This window comes from Equus asinus, chromosome 2, assembly GCF_041296235.1.
Source record: "Equus asinus isolate D_3611 breed Donkey chromosome 2, EquAss-T2T_v2, whole genome shotgun sequence".
In the NCBI taxonomy this organism is placed as follows: domain Eukaryota; kingdom Metazoa; phylum Chordata; class Mammalia; order Perissodactyla; family Equidae; genus Equus; species Equus asinus.
This window is the reverse complement of record NC_091791.1, coordinates 149,145,246-149,158,766: the sequence shown is the minus strand read 5'-3', so window position 1 is coordinate 149,158,766 and position 13,521 is coordinate 149,145,246. Positions and strand designations below refer to the sequence as shown.

The 13,521-nt window shown below is 46.1% G+C and overlaps 1 protein-coding gene across 20 annotated transcripts in view; it reads left to right on the top strand.

Annotated features, from left to right (window-relative positions):
* The window catches only part of SEMA6D (semaphorin 6D), a 568,923-nt gene that overhangs the window by 513,461 nt on the left and 41,941 nt on the right, over nt 1–13,521 (top strand). For 7 of the 20 annotated variants that reach the window (XM_070502097.1, XM_070502111.1, XM_070502065.1 and 4 more), the window contains exon 1: nt 1,122–1,259. The exons of 3 other annotated variants lie outside the window; for them this stretch is intronic. The gene's annotated coding sequence lies outside the window, so the exon portion shown is untranslated. Of the gene's footprint in view, nt 1–958; nt 1,260–2,095; nt 2,427–13,521 lie in introns of those variants that run through there. 10 more of the 20 variants (XM_070502053.1, XM_070502036.1, XM_070502061.1 and 7 more) reach the window with 9 other exon arrangements.

Sequence of the window (13,521 nt, the reverse complement as noted above, 5' to 3'; positions counted from 1 at the left end):
CTGTCCCCTTCTTCTCTCTTTCACGGTGATCAACCATACTCAAGTGAAAATTAAAAGTTTGGCCAAAAAGCTCTCTTTTTTCTTTTTCTGTAAATAGATGCATCAATGGTTCATTCCAGCCATTTAGAGCCGTCCATGATTTATAACTCAACTGGAAATTAATAAAACACATCCCGTTCTTGGAAATGAAGTTTGGATTAAAATCCTCTTGTTTTGGAATATATGACTTTTTTCTTTCTTTTGTGACAGTCAATTTTAAATGATGTCACTTCAAGGACATTTTCATTTCTCCCTCAACATATTACGCGAAACACTTGCCTGTAAAACCGGCTCATTAGCCTGCAAAATTATACTGTACTGAATGGCTTTCATTCAAAGCAGAAATGGGATTTTTAGTAGGCAATTTCTGTATTTTATAAAGATAAAGCAATGTTTGATTGCTTCTTCCCAGCTGTTTTGCTTAGTGGTTATAAAGAGAAATTGGGGGGGGGGGGGATGAGAAAGGTAATATGGGGGCGGGTTTGTAAGGATGTTCTTAAAAAAATAAATCTTAGATTAGAAAACTAAGGCTGAAGTTTACAGAGCATCTACGCCTGCAGCTCCTCTGGGCTGCAAAGATTTTGTCCTCTGGATGTCTAGAGGAAAGCTGTGAAAAAGTAAGGGAGCGAGAAAAAGAGGGAAAGAGGGAGGAAAGCGAAAAGGCTGCTGCAGCCTGTGCAGCAGCCACCGCGAGCTGGATGACGGAGGCGCCTGGAGTTGCTGGAAGGAGCAGCTCTTCAGAGGTGGGGAGAGGGCGGGTGCGCAGCACAGCGCCGGGGCGGAGGGACGCGGAGGCCACCAAGGGGTCAGGCGGGCCGCGGCGCCGGGCTGGGGGCCTCCAGGCGGCGCTGGCCGCGGCGCTCGGGCCAGGGCGAGCGCGCCGGGCCGCCCGCGCCTCCTGCCGTCCGCGCCCGGGGGTGGGCCCCGCGGCGCGAGCCGCCAAGCGCGGGGAGGGAACCCGGCTCCCCTGATGGATGGACTTGGAGATGGATCGAATTACACCATTTGCCGTGCCTCGATTTGTTTTGCTCCCGCTCCGTCCCGCTGCCGCTGCCGCTGCCGCTGCTGCAAGGACTGGTGGCGGCGACTTTCAGGATTATATTGAGGAAGCCAAGACCTAAAGAGACAGAGGGATATATATGCATATTTTTTAATTTTTCTCTATTTTCTTTTTTCCTTTCGCGTGACAAGCTTTTTCTTTACCAGCCTCCCCCCATGAGGTAAGACCGTCTTGTAAAAATTGGCTAATGCTCTGGGCGCCTGGTGGGGATCGGATCCAGATCCTCGGAGCCTGAATCGCAGCCCGTGAGTGCGTGTGTGTGTGTGTGGATGCCTGTGTGTGTGGATGCGTGTGTGTCTGTGCTTGTGTGTGTTGTCACTGGAGAGTTGATTTCTTTTCCCAGCAGCTCTCTGCCTGCCGTGCGAGGGACGCGCAGGGCTGGAGAGGTTTGGCGGACCCGTCAAAACTGGCAGAGCTGGAGGCTTGGGGGAGGGGCACGTGGGCTCGGAGGCCCCCTCCACGGTGCGCCCACCTCCGGGGAAAAAAGCGGAAGGAGGGGGCAAGGAAAAGTTTCTTGCCAGCCAGCGCCAGCTCCGCGCTCCCCCGCACATTATCAGGGGGTGCCCGGGCTGCTTCGGTGACGGGCACGGCCTCTCCAGCCAGCGCGAGAGCAGAGCCAAGGCCACAGCAGTAGACTGCGGGCTCGGCCGCCCCCTTCCGCCCGTCCGCCCGCCCCGGAGCCGATGCGGGGACCGCGGGGGTCGAGCAGCGCGGGGCCCGGCTAGAGCGGACGGGCGAGCACTAGCCCGCGCCGGGAGCAGGGGCGCGGAGCAGCCGCCGAGACGAGAGGCGCTCGCCCAGACGCCGGTTACCTGTCAGTGCGCCCCCGGCTGGGACGGCCCCCAGGGAGCGCCTGGTGGCCAGGGGCGAGGGGCGAGGGCGAGGGGGACTCGGCCACCACCACCCTCCAGCCTCCAGCAGCGGCTTCTGCTCGGAGGGCAGCCACTTCCCACCTCTCTCTCCCCCTGCTGGCCGAGCGCGCCGCCAGCGGGCTCTGGGGCCGGGAGCTGCCCAGCGCCCACTCCGCCTCCCACCCGGCGCCCGGGTTTCTGCTCCTGGCCACTCTCCCCCGCAACTTTCCGTGCTTTGTTCTCCGGCTGGAAATGATTTACGGAAGCGTCTTGGACAGGGTCTCCGCCAGGCGGCAAGAGCTCAGCGTGGAGATGTGTTACGTTCTCATCTACCCATGAATTATGGATGGAAACAAATAAGGAAGAGTCAATTTTGCATGAGCCCCTTCTCCGGCGGCGAGACGCGTCCTGCAGCCGGGAGGGAGCCGCCGCCGCTCGCGTCGGCAGCCGCTGGCAGGGGGATGGTGAGGAGGAAGGTAGGGAAACTTTTATTTCCCGTCTTGACAGCGATGATGTTTGTTCCTGGTCTGCAGAAACTGATACAGCGGCCGCCTTGGGTAATTTGGAAGGGCTTAAAAGCTTCCTCTGTCGTGTATAACTCTTGGATTGAAATAAAAGGTCGTAAAAGGACTTGAAGGTGTGGATGAGAACTGGGTTTGCAAAATTTCTGTTCAATCGACTCTGGGGACCACTGTTCTCAGGGGATTGTTTAAATCCCGAACTTGTAAAGAGCTAAATGTCACGGAGCTAGGAGGAATGAAGTAGCGGTGTTAATTACAGCGTTAGAGGAACTCAGGGTAGTCCTGCCCGCTCTGAGGTGACCAGTCAGTAACCCAAGTTCCAGCATCCCGACCCCGCTTGTCTCTCAGCTGGTTGATTTTCACACAGAAGGGACAGAAGATCATTACTATAGATATATAGACTTTGTCAACAGTAATTGGACCTTATTTAGGTACACCACTACAGGCGTCTGCTTTCCCTTAAAGATGATTGGTAGTATTTCCAGTTACTTGGGAAAAGAAATGTCTAGGGCAATTTTCCCATGAAGTTCTGGCTACTAAGAATTTTAAGTCTTCGTAAAAAGTATAGGTGCTTTCTAAGGATTGTCCTTCCTTCTGCTTGATATTTGGGGCACTAAAGTGGAGTCTTTTGTTTCTTTCAAGGCTGAAGTCCTGGGGAGTGGTTTACCATTTTTCTAAACTGATTTGGTCTCTGCCCCTCTGAATAGGAGAAATACTTGTGTGGAGAAATTTTTCAAGGTTTCTTCCTTGTAGAATTGAGAAATCTGATCTCAGACAGCTCAAGGTGAGGATTTTACTGTCCTTTTGGTGGTTTAAACAGGAGGTTTTGATGCCGGTTTTATTTATGTTATGGAAAAATCCCCTCCCTGTCTTAGGTATCTAACTCAGGAAATTAAGTTCTGTGTCATCATGTTTAATGTAGTGAGTGACAGGCATGTTCTGTCAGGTTGGCAGATATTGCACAAACATTTACCCTGGTGTAGATAAATAGAAAATGCCAAATAAGCTCTGAGATTTGGGCCTGTATTACCATGAACTGCAACATCTTCAGGTAAATAAACTGTAGCTGGCCATAGCTGAGTATTGTTTTTTCATAGTTAGTGTCTTTCCTTTGATCGAGGTCTCTAGAAGGTGCTCTCAGAAAGACGCTTAAACAAGTAACCCTAAGATTTCCAAAATGTTTTGCTTAGCCGACCATTGTCTTCCATTGGCACATTTAGTTAGATTAACAACCAGCTACTGTCTCTTCTTGGAGCCCCACAGAGTATTGCTACCTGTCCTCGTTTCTCTTGGGGCTGCTACATAGATAACCTTTTTGGAGGGGCATTTCTGTGATGTAAGGACAATGTGCCAGGAATATTGTGATTTCCCCATCACCCAACAGCTGGCTAATTTGAGTTTGATTTACATTTGTGGACGTTCTGCCCTCATCCTTTTTTTTTTTCTTTTGGTGCCCTCTAATAGCACCATCTGGTCATGTCTCCCCTGGTTTGATGGATTTGAAAGATGGCTGTGACGTCAATCTATCAGTTCTTAGAGTGAGGGCAACTTAGGTATCCACTGGACTTCAGTTTCCTCACTGTGTGCTGCCCAGAAAGAATCTGGCCAGTAACTGTGCTCTGGGTGAGGGGCCCCTGAATCCTGTGTGGTGGTTTCAGGCAAATAAGCAGGAATCAGGGCTGTGGTTCCCAAAGATCCCATAATTGTTAAGGACTTATTGAAAGCGGAGAAGTTCTTCACTTCTTGCTGCTCCATCATAATAAACCTTGGTAATTAGCTTAGTCATTGTTCTTGCGTGTGAGTTTCACTAAGATACAAAGAGTGAAAAATGCATCTGAAATAGGGTCATTTTTCACCCTTCTGATGCATTTTATGCAGAGTTAAGAGCCTGGCTGAATGCCTAACCATTATCGGTGTAACCGTAGGAGGCGAACTCCTTCCCTAGCATATTGCAGGATAAAATATTACCTTTTATTTCAATTAATAGACTTTAAGCCTGAACATTCTGCATTCATTTCTAGAGGAAGCAGGAGGCACTTGGGGTATGCCAACCAGTCAGTGTTTATTGAGTACCTGTCATTTGCAAGGAGCTGTGCTAGCCAATGTTCCAACACCAGGTGAGGTAGACATGTGTCTGTGTGTTCAACTTAAGTAAGAATGCAAGGAGGCAGAGAATAGCCAAACGGATCATTTGGCCAAAAAAAAAAGGTAAATATGAGACTTTTTTTGAAGCATGTTATTTTATCCTAAAGATTTTAAGGCAAGATTATCCATACAAAGTATTTACAGTGTTCCTGCCTTTAACACTAATAATTCAACATACTATTAGTGTATTTCATGTATTGAAACTGTCATTAGAGCAGGAGATCTCATTTTCTGTGGCTCATGTGAATGGAGACAGCATTAAAATTTACCAAAGCCAGTGGCTTAGGTTGCTGTTTATTTTGTGAACAGCTGCCAACTTCCAGTTGGGAAAAAAGTGTGTTTTGCCTTATTCCCATGACACAGGGAGAGAATAAAAATCGTATAACTATATTAAGCATATCATAACCCTTTTCGATTGAAGTGGCTGTTGTCAGGTTGACTTTTCTTCAGCCCCTGACAGCAGTGGCAGTGCAGCTGATAATTGAAGCCGCTTCCATTTGTCCCAACAGGAAAACTAGGAAACACTCTTACTTTGAAAAAGCAACCGTTTATGTAACCAAGGGCAATCAAATCAGTGGTCCCCACAGATACCACATGAGGTGTACTTATTTCTCAAACTTCTCTTTTCTATTAAGCTTTTGTTAACGCACCCAGATTAGCATTTTAACAACCCTGAAGTGAACTTCTGCCATTCTCTCTACTTGGACACAGTATGCAGATCATCCATCATCCTGTCCTTGGCTACAACAGGCTGCTGGCTCCGTCATCATTTGGAGCTACACAGAATCCATCCGACTGTGAACAGCACAGCTGGCTACAGCAATTTTTTCTTCCACACCACTGGCAGCATTGTCTGGCTGTGGTAACTAAAGTTAACACCCAGAACGGAAAGTTTCCATTGTTTGGCAACCTGTGCTGGGCCTCTCATCTGGTTCTGGGGGCACACCTGCAGAAAGACCCTGCCAGCTTGCAATGGCGTGTTCCACTTAAGAAGGGACTTGCCCCAACCTTACACGACCCACAAGAAAGCCTCTTTAGGTTTAATACGATTAAACTACAAGAATTACAGAGTTAGAAGGAGCCATTCAGACACCACTCATCCTAGACCTTCAGAATTCAATCTATTTGAAAAGGGGAAGAAAGGAATGAAGCAGCCTTTAGCCTGAGATCCCAAATGACTGAAAACAGAAAAAGACCTTGTCTAGTTCCTTGGAGAATTGAGCGTGTCATTGCTTCATCCCTTTTCACAAACAATATGAGGGACTGAAATCTGGGACTCATGTCTAATAGGATCCAATGCTTTCTATCACATTTTTTTTGTTTATTTTCTTCTTTTTACTCAATAAGATATCTGTTACAATGGTCATTGCTTGTTAAAGCAAGAATGGCATGAATAAGGTAGACATATTTGTTAGGTTATATTGCCAAACTTAAAAAAAAAAAACAGCTTTTATAATTAGAAGTACTGCTTTTGGAGTTTGGTGTGGGAAGGTCAGACTGCCTCATGTTTTAGTGAGAGTTAGTCTTCTCACTTCTTTCCCTAATATTTATCAATGAAATCACCCACAAAACAGCTGGGATGATATGATGATGGTGATGGTGGTGATGGAGGAAGAGGAAGAAGAGAAAACAACAAAAACCAAAACACCCAACACTTATTGTCAGTCTGCTTCCTAAGTTCTAGGCACCATACCAAGATCTTTATCTTAATTATATCGTGTCACCCTCAAACAACTGCATGAGATGGGTTCTGTTATTATGACAGCTTTATCGGAAAAGAAACTCAGGCACCTGAGAAGTCAGGTCCTTTTCCTGAGGTCACACAGCAGGGGTGTATGGGTGTGCTCTTAAATTTTAACCTTTCTCTAAATTAAATCATATGTTGTACTCTTCTTTCACTTTTGTTCCTATTGGCCAAATAGTGATGAGATGCTCTTCTTTTCAAGTGCCCTAGAACAGCATCCTCTCCTACTATTTTTCTCCATGTTAGGCTTTGCTGTCCAAGATTACAGTGGCATAGGACAAATGGCGATATTCATCACTCTCCACCAAAAAGTGCGTCTGTGTCGGGTGCGATTGACATTCATTTTCCTGATCTTGGCAGGTGAAGATCCATTAGGTATCCTTGTCTCATTTCCCAGGAGTATTTATGGGCCCCATCAGCAAAGACAGTGAGAACTACAGCTGTTCAAGCATTAGTGGCACCAGGATGGAAAGTGTGTTACTGAAGTTTGTGTGTTCTATTGTAATAGACATTTTTCTTAGTTATAGTTGCGGGAGGATCCTTTTTCCTCCATGAGTAATCAGACACATTGTTGAGAAGTTGTCACCCATGCGTCAGCATTTTTTTGTTATTCTTTTTTATTCAAGATTTCTATGGAAGGGAAAAAAACAAATACACATTAACACTATATATAATGCTGAAATTTAAGGTTTTCAACATATGTTTATGGGAAGGAAATACAGGTTTTAAAAAGTACAATATGTTGGTACATGTATAATAAGGCCTCAGGAAGATCTGCAATTACTTAGCCTATTATTGGAGCCTGTATTTAAAAATAAAGTCAGGATTTTCTACTCAGCTGAGGAACTGGCACATTTGAACCAGAGCAGATGAAGCTCTTTGAGAAAATAACACTCACGTTCGCCAGGAGCCGGCTCTCAGCAGACCAGAGACAGACTCCCCAGTGTCTCCATCGGCCTCGGCCTCGGCCTCCCTTGTCACGATAGGGGTCTCTGGGAGCTGTTCTGGTCTGCAGAGTTGTCTACATTAAGCCCTCAAACCTCTTCTGGGTAATTGGTAAATATATTTTTTAAAGTTAGAGAACAAGAAGGAGGAGGAGAGGCAGAAGAAGAAGGCATCAGGAATGGCGCCCCTGTCTCTGTTTCGGTCATTGCTGGGGTAACTACTTGTTCCTTCAGCTAACTTTTACTAGGTGTCCGAAATTTCCATGTAGGTGCCGGGGCGGGGAAGGGGTTCGAAGAGGAACCTGACACAGTTCTAGAGCTCAAGCCCCTGACCGAGTGGTATAGAAAAGACGAGGTAAACACGTAGCCAAAATAAAATGGCGAGTGTTTGAAGTGCCAGACAACATACACACAGACCTATGGAAATTGAGAGGAGTGAGAGGTTATTTCTGGCTAGGGTGCAGGCAAGGCTTTGTGGAACCGCTGATATTTGAGCTGCTCCTTGAACTAGGTAGGATTTAGACAGGTGGACAGTGACAGGCAGTGGGGGAGGTGGTGAGCGGGAGGGCATTCCAGGCATAGAGAACAGCTTAGGCAAAGGCCCTGGGGCGGGGGTGGGGGTCTAGCTCAGTTGTCCAGGTTTGAGCCCTAACCTAGGACAGACTTGCATTTCAGGTGTGAGAGGCAGTTTTCCTGCCACTGACGAATATTGATTCTGTGTCTCTGGTCTACTGTACTTAGCCATTCAGAGGGCCCCACTGCTTAAGCCATCAGAATGAATGGGATCAGTCTTGTGGCAAGTAGATTACTCCGTGATCAGAACGAAAACCCCCACATCAACTGCCAACTAGTTCAGTGTTCCACAGGAGCGTTGCATGGGATAACATGATTTGCCTCAAATTACCCAGCAAGATGGTTCCCCCCACAGAGTTGTTGAGCAGAAATAAACTGGAAGGTTGCTATCTCATCGGCTTTACCTTTTTTCTTTTTCTAACTTGAAGAGATTCTAGATATAGATTCTATAATAAATTGCGTGCATGTATGGGGAGTTTTGGAGGTGGGAGAAGGAAATGTGGCTATAGGAGGTGGAAGAGAGAGTAGAAACTTGTTGAAACTAGAATAATGGGTCAGACTCAGACCCTGTGAGGCTGGACTGCCGGTTCATCCCTGGAAGTCAGCAGAGTGAGTGACACATAGTAGATGTGCAGCAAATGTGTTAGTAAATGTGTTAACTGAGTTTAACTTTTTGTCACATTGCAGTTGTAGCCTATCATGGGTGGTAAACTGTGCAAGGGATGGAGTTGGAGCTACGACGGTCTTTTCCTAATAGAGTGAAAAAGTACCAGGCAACAACTTGGAAAGTTACTCATACTTCCTTTTGGAAACCCCAGCCTTGTGAGTCCCTGGGGATTCAGCACCCCATTCTGCATCTGTGCTTTCAGGATGAACTCACTCCCCATCAGCAGCTCGCGTGACCCCCCTTCGCAACTCCCACACCTTCCCCCTCTCCCCTCATGCCCCTCCCTTCTCCAAGCTGGGCTGGGTGGGTACAAGGGTTTTCAAGCCATCATTAACTCCTTGAGTTAACATAAATTGTAATCCATCCATGGTTAAGTTTAACAGTGGAGGTGATAAGCTTCATGGGAGGAAAGACCGGAAGTTTTGTGTGGTATAAGCGTGCCACACAGGACATAATAAAGGAAAAATAAAATGAAGACAATTACCTTAGGGAATGATTAAGCCAATTGCTTTGACAAGAATTGCTCCAGTGGTTCAATTTTCTTTGTTCTGTTTAAGTCTTTTATAAGTTAATAGTTACATGACAGGCAGTCTGAGAGAAGACTCTTTCGTCGGAGGAATCCCTGCCAATGAAAGATCAATCAGAAATTATAAAATCGGTCAACAGGGGAAAAGGATTAAGCGTATACAAATTCAGTATTGAGAACTTTTCAGGAGTATTCCAGTGACATAAAGGAGAGAACCTGTTGAGTGTAGTAATGAGTCTGGCTCCCACCCGGTTCCTTTTTGAAGTGAAGGGCATGCTGCCTCCCCCTGCATGGAGCACAGTTGCCTTCCAGACAGGACCCGAAATAAACTGGCCTGGCTCAACTCGACTAATAATAACAGCCAGCACTTACTCTGCCCTTACTGTGTGCCGGGGCACTGTGCCTAGCACTTTAAATACTTTATCTAATTTAATCCTCACACTACCAAGAGAGTGTCGACTAATAGCTAACTAAGAGCTACCATTTATTGAGTGCTTACTAGTTGTGTGACACTCTAAGTGCATATATTAAATTATTTGATCAGCAGTCTTTGAGTTGGGTGCTATTATTAATAATCTCTTCGTTTTACACCAGGGGAAACTGAGGGATGGGAGATTTAAGTGGCTTTCCTGGGATTGAACAGCTAATGAGTAGTGGAATCAGGGGACTTGGGTCCATGAGAAGCAGTGTATTCGGGTGGTTAAGAACATAAACTCTGGAGCCAGCCTTTCAGGGTGTAAGTCTGGCTGTGTGCCTGGTAAGCTGTGTGACCTTGAGTGAGTTACTTGACCTGTCTGAACCTCAGTTTCTCCACATGAAAGGTGGATGATGGTGATAGTACCCACCTGGTAGGGTTGTTGTGAGACTTAAATGAATTAATATTTGAACAGCACTCAGAATAGTGCTTGGCGTGTAGTGAGGGCTATTTATATCTCAGTGTTTGTAATAAAAGTAAATGCTGTCTGGCTCCAGAACCCATGCATTTAGCCCTTGTACTGGGCCATCCTTTCACCTGTGGTTTTATCATATCTGTTTAACTGATATATAGACATTCAAGCCAGTTTCACAACCAGCCACCCTACACCCCCACCGACCACACTTGCCACAGATTCAGCCAGACTGGGAAGGGGAATTTTGCCTGAGGGGTCCAGTGGCCTGGAGATTTACCCCAGACCTTGACGGCTAGTTGCATATCCCTGACCCAGGTGTCAGCTGTTTCAGATTCATGACGTCAGGAATCTGGCTCCCAGTGCTGGTTGTTTGTGCTGGAGGGTAATTGTGGATGATAGGCATGTGTTCTCTGCTGGTTGTCCCCTGGGCTGATGAAAACCTGAAGGACACTATGGAAATTTACACTCCCTCCTAGACCATCCCTGTCATCACCCACATCTTTCATCTCTACCAGTGGTCCTTAAACTTTAAAATTCGTCAGAATCACATAGGGTAAAAATGCAAATTCCCAGGGCCCCAGCACCAGTGGGTCTAGAATGGGGCCCAGGAGTCTGAATTTTTAACAAGCACCCTAAGTGACTCGTGCCCCGTTGTCCCTTGACCTCTAGTCAAGGGAAATGGTGCTCTAGGATAGCCAGAGCGCAGCTTCCCATCCAAACAAGGTGTGAGACTTCAAGGCTAGTGTTGGCAAGCCACTAGGTAATAGCTCTGAAACCTTTAGCCTTCAGCACAGGGAGAATGGTGATGAGCCGAAGGCATCCCGGCTAGCTCATGAAAGAGTGAAAAAAGTAATAAAATCTACTCAAAGCTAAAGAGGCTTTTTTTTTTTTTCTCCCAGTCTGCAAAGATCTCCACAGTGAGCAGAAATTAAGAAAGAAAAAGGGCACTCACTTATTTCTGCTGACTGGCCTATATCATTTCATAAATGGAGTCCTGGGCCAGTATTCATAGCAACAGTTTTTGATTTAATGATAAACTGAGATAAGGGTAATCAAACTTCATGCTTCAGGGCATAAGGTGATTGCCTGCTGCGGTCAGGATGGAATTTTTCCCCTTGTGCTTTGCACAATTGACTAGATGCATTAGAGAGAGTCCTCAGGCTGCGCTTGGAGGGGCGGGCGCTGGAGGCCCTGGCAGAGAACTCTGCTGGCTGAGATCATACGGGAAATGGTCTGGTATGCAATGAACAGCCCCATCATCATTTGGCCTTATCATTTTTGTTTCATATTAGGATTCTGCATACAGTGCTTGTATATTTCTATAAGCCACATGATGAATTTGGGAGCCTACTGTGTCTGGAATCAGGCGACTTGGACTCCAACTTTGGCCAAGAGCACACTCTCTGAGTGGTCTCGGGAAAGCACTGTCCCCTTGCAGGCTCAGTGTCCTCATCTGTGGACTCATAGTTATGATGATCATCACATAAGACAGTAGAGGTGAAAGCGCTTGGTAAAAACCTGATAAGCACTGCTCAAATGTGAGGTATTATTATGACAATGAATTACCCTTTACAGAATCACCATTTATTATAAACAGCAGTATATAAATCCCTACTCTATATGATGAGATCGTATGCAAATTGACAGCTAACATTTATTGAATTCTTAATCTCTGCCAAGCACTGAAATGTTTTATTTGCATCCTCTTATATAATCCTTATATTAGCCCTTTGGGACATGTACTTTGTGTGTGTGTGTGTTTGTGTGTCTGTGTGTGAGAAAGATTGGCCCTGAGCAAACGTCTGTTGCCAGTCTTCCTTTTTGCTTGAGGAAGATTGTTGCTGAGCTAACATCTGTACCAATCTCCCTCTGTTTTGTCTGTGGGATGCTGCCACAGCATGGCCCAATGAGTGGTGTGTAGGTCTGTGCCCAGTATTCAAACTGGCGAACCCCAGACCGCTGAAGCCGAGTGTGCGAACTTAACTATTATGCCACTGGGCATGGGGCGCATACTTTTTTTTCTTTCTGTTTTATTGAGGAGGACACAGATGCTCAAGGAGCATCAATCAGTTTCCTATTGCTGTTCTAACAGATTGCCACAAACGTAGAGGCTTAAAACAATACAAATTTATTACCTTTCAGTTCTGGAGGTCAGAAGTTCCAAATGGGTTTCACTCAGCTAAAGTCAAGGTGTCAGCAGGCCGGGGTTCCTTCTGAAAGCTCAAGGGGACAGTCCGTTTCCTTGTCATTTCCAGCTTCTAGAGAGCGCCTGCTTTTCTTTGCTTGTGGTCCTTTCCTCCATCTTCAGAGCCAGCCATCCCGTGATTCCAACTTCTGCTTCCAAAGTCACATCTCCTTCTTGGATTCTTATGCCTCCCTGTTCCATCTTCTGAGGACCCTTGTGGTTACATCAGGCCCCCCCAGATAATCCAGGAAATCTCCCTATTTTAAGATCCTTTACTTAATCACATATGCAAAGTCCCTCTTGCCTTGTAAAGTAGCATGTTCCCAGGTTCCAGGGATGAGGGCATGAACATCTTAGAGGAGGGGTAGGGACATTATTGTGTCTACCGTAGTTAAGTACCTTGCTAGGAGCACACGGTGGCCGAGTCAGAATTCATGCCCAAACCTGTCTGACTTCAAAGCCCATGATCTCAACCACTCACCGTAAAACCTCCTTGATTCAGTCAGTGGAAGAAACAATAAAATCACAGAACAAGTGGTGAGGAGGGCCCTGTTACTTTTAGAGTAATCAACTGAGGGCTTTTAAATATAATCCTTATAGTAGTAACAACACAAAAATTAACCTTACTGATCTTCATGTCCTACTTTGTACTAAGCATATATATATATATATAGTCATTCATTTATTCTTGTGAGGGTGAATATTTTTTACCTGATTAATTGAATTCACAGGGTCCTTGAATCCAGTTGTCTTTCTTGGGGTGACTGAATAAAGAAGGAGCATTTTGGGGACCAGGGGACCATTTTGGAGGACCATAGGAAGGTATTTTAATGGAGCAACCAGTTGAGCAAAGGTTTGTTGACAAAAGGTGATGGAGATAACCCGATCATCATTTGCTGGCTGTGACGTTGTCTCTTGGCCAGTTGGATAGAGTTCCTCAGGTAAGACTACCCCAGCCCATCCACTGATAGCCAGGACCATCTCCATCTTGTGAGGCTTAATGTCCTCGGAGGTCAATCAGAAAGTGAGGAGACTGTGTCCTCCTAGGTCTCCAAAGACCTGTAGAAGGTTATCAGAGATCTTTCTCTCACTCTCTTACTTCATCTCTCTCTCTTCTTCTCTTTGCTATACACTTAGCTAATCTCTGAAGTTTCATGTAATTTTAAAGTTCAAAATGTGCACCCATCATTGGAAAGGCTGTCAGAGCAGTTTGAAAAAGGAGTTAGAGGACAGAACTGGGAGCCTGGAAACTTAGCCTGGCTCAGCTATTATCCAACCAGATAGTTATGGACGGGGCACTGGCCTTGCTGGCCTTAGTTTTCCCATTAGAACAAAGTGAGGTGGGGATGGGCAGCAGAGAGAGTCTAGATGATCTC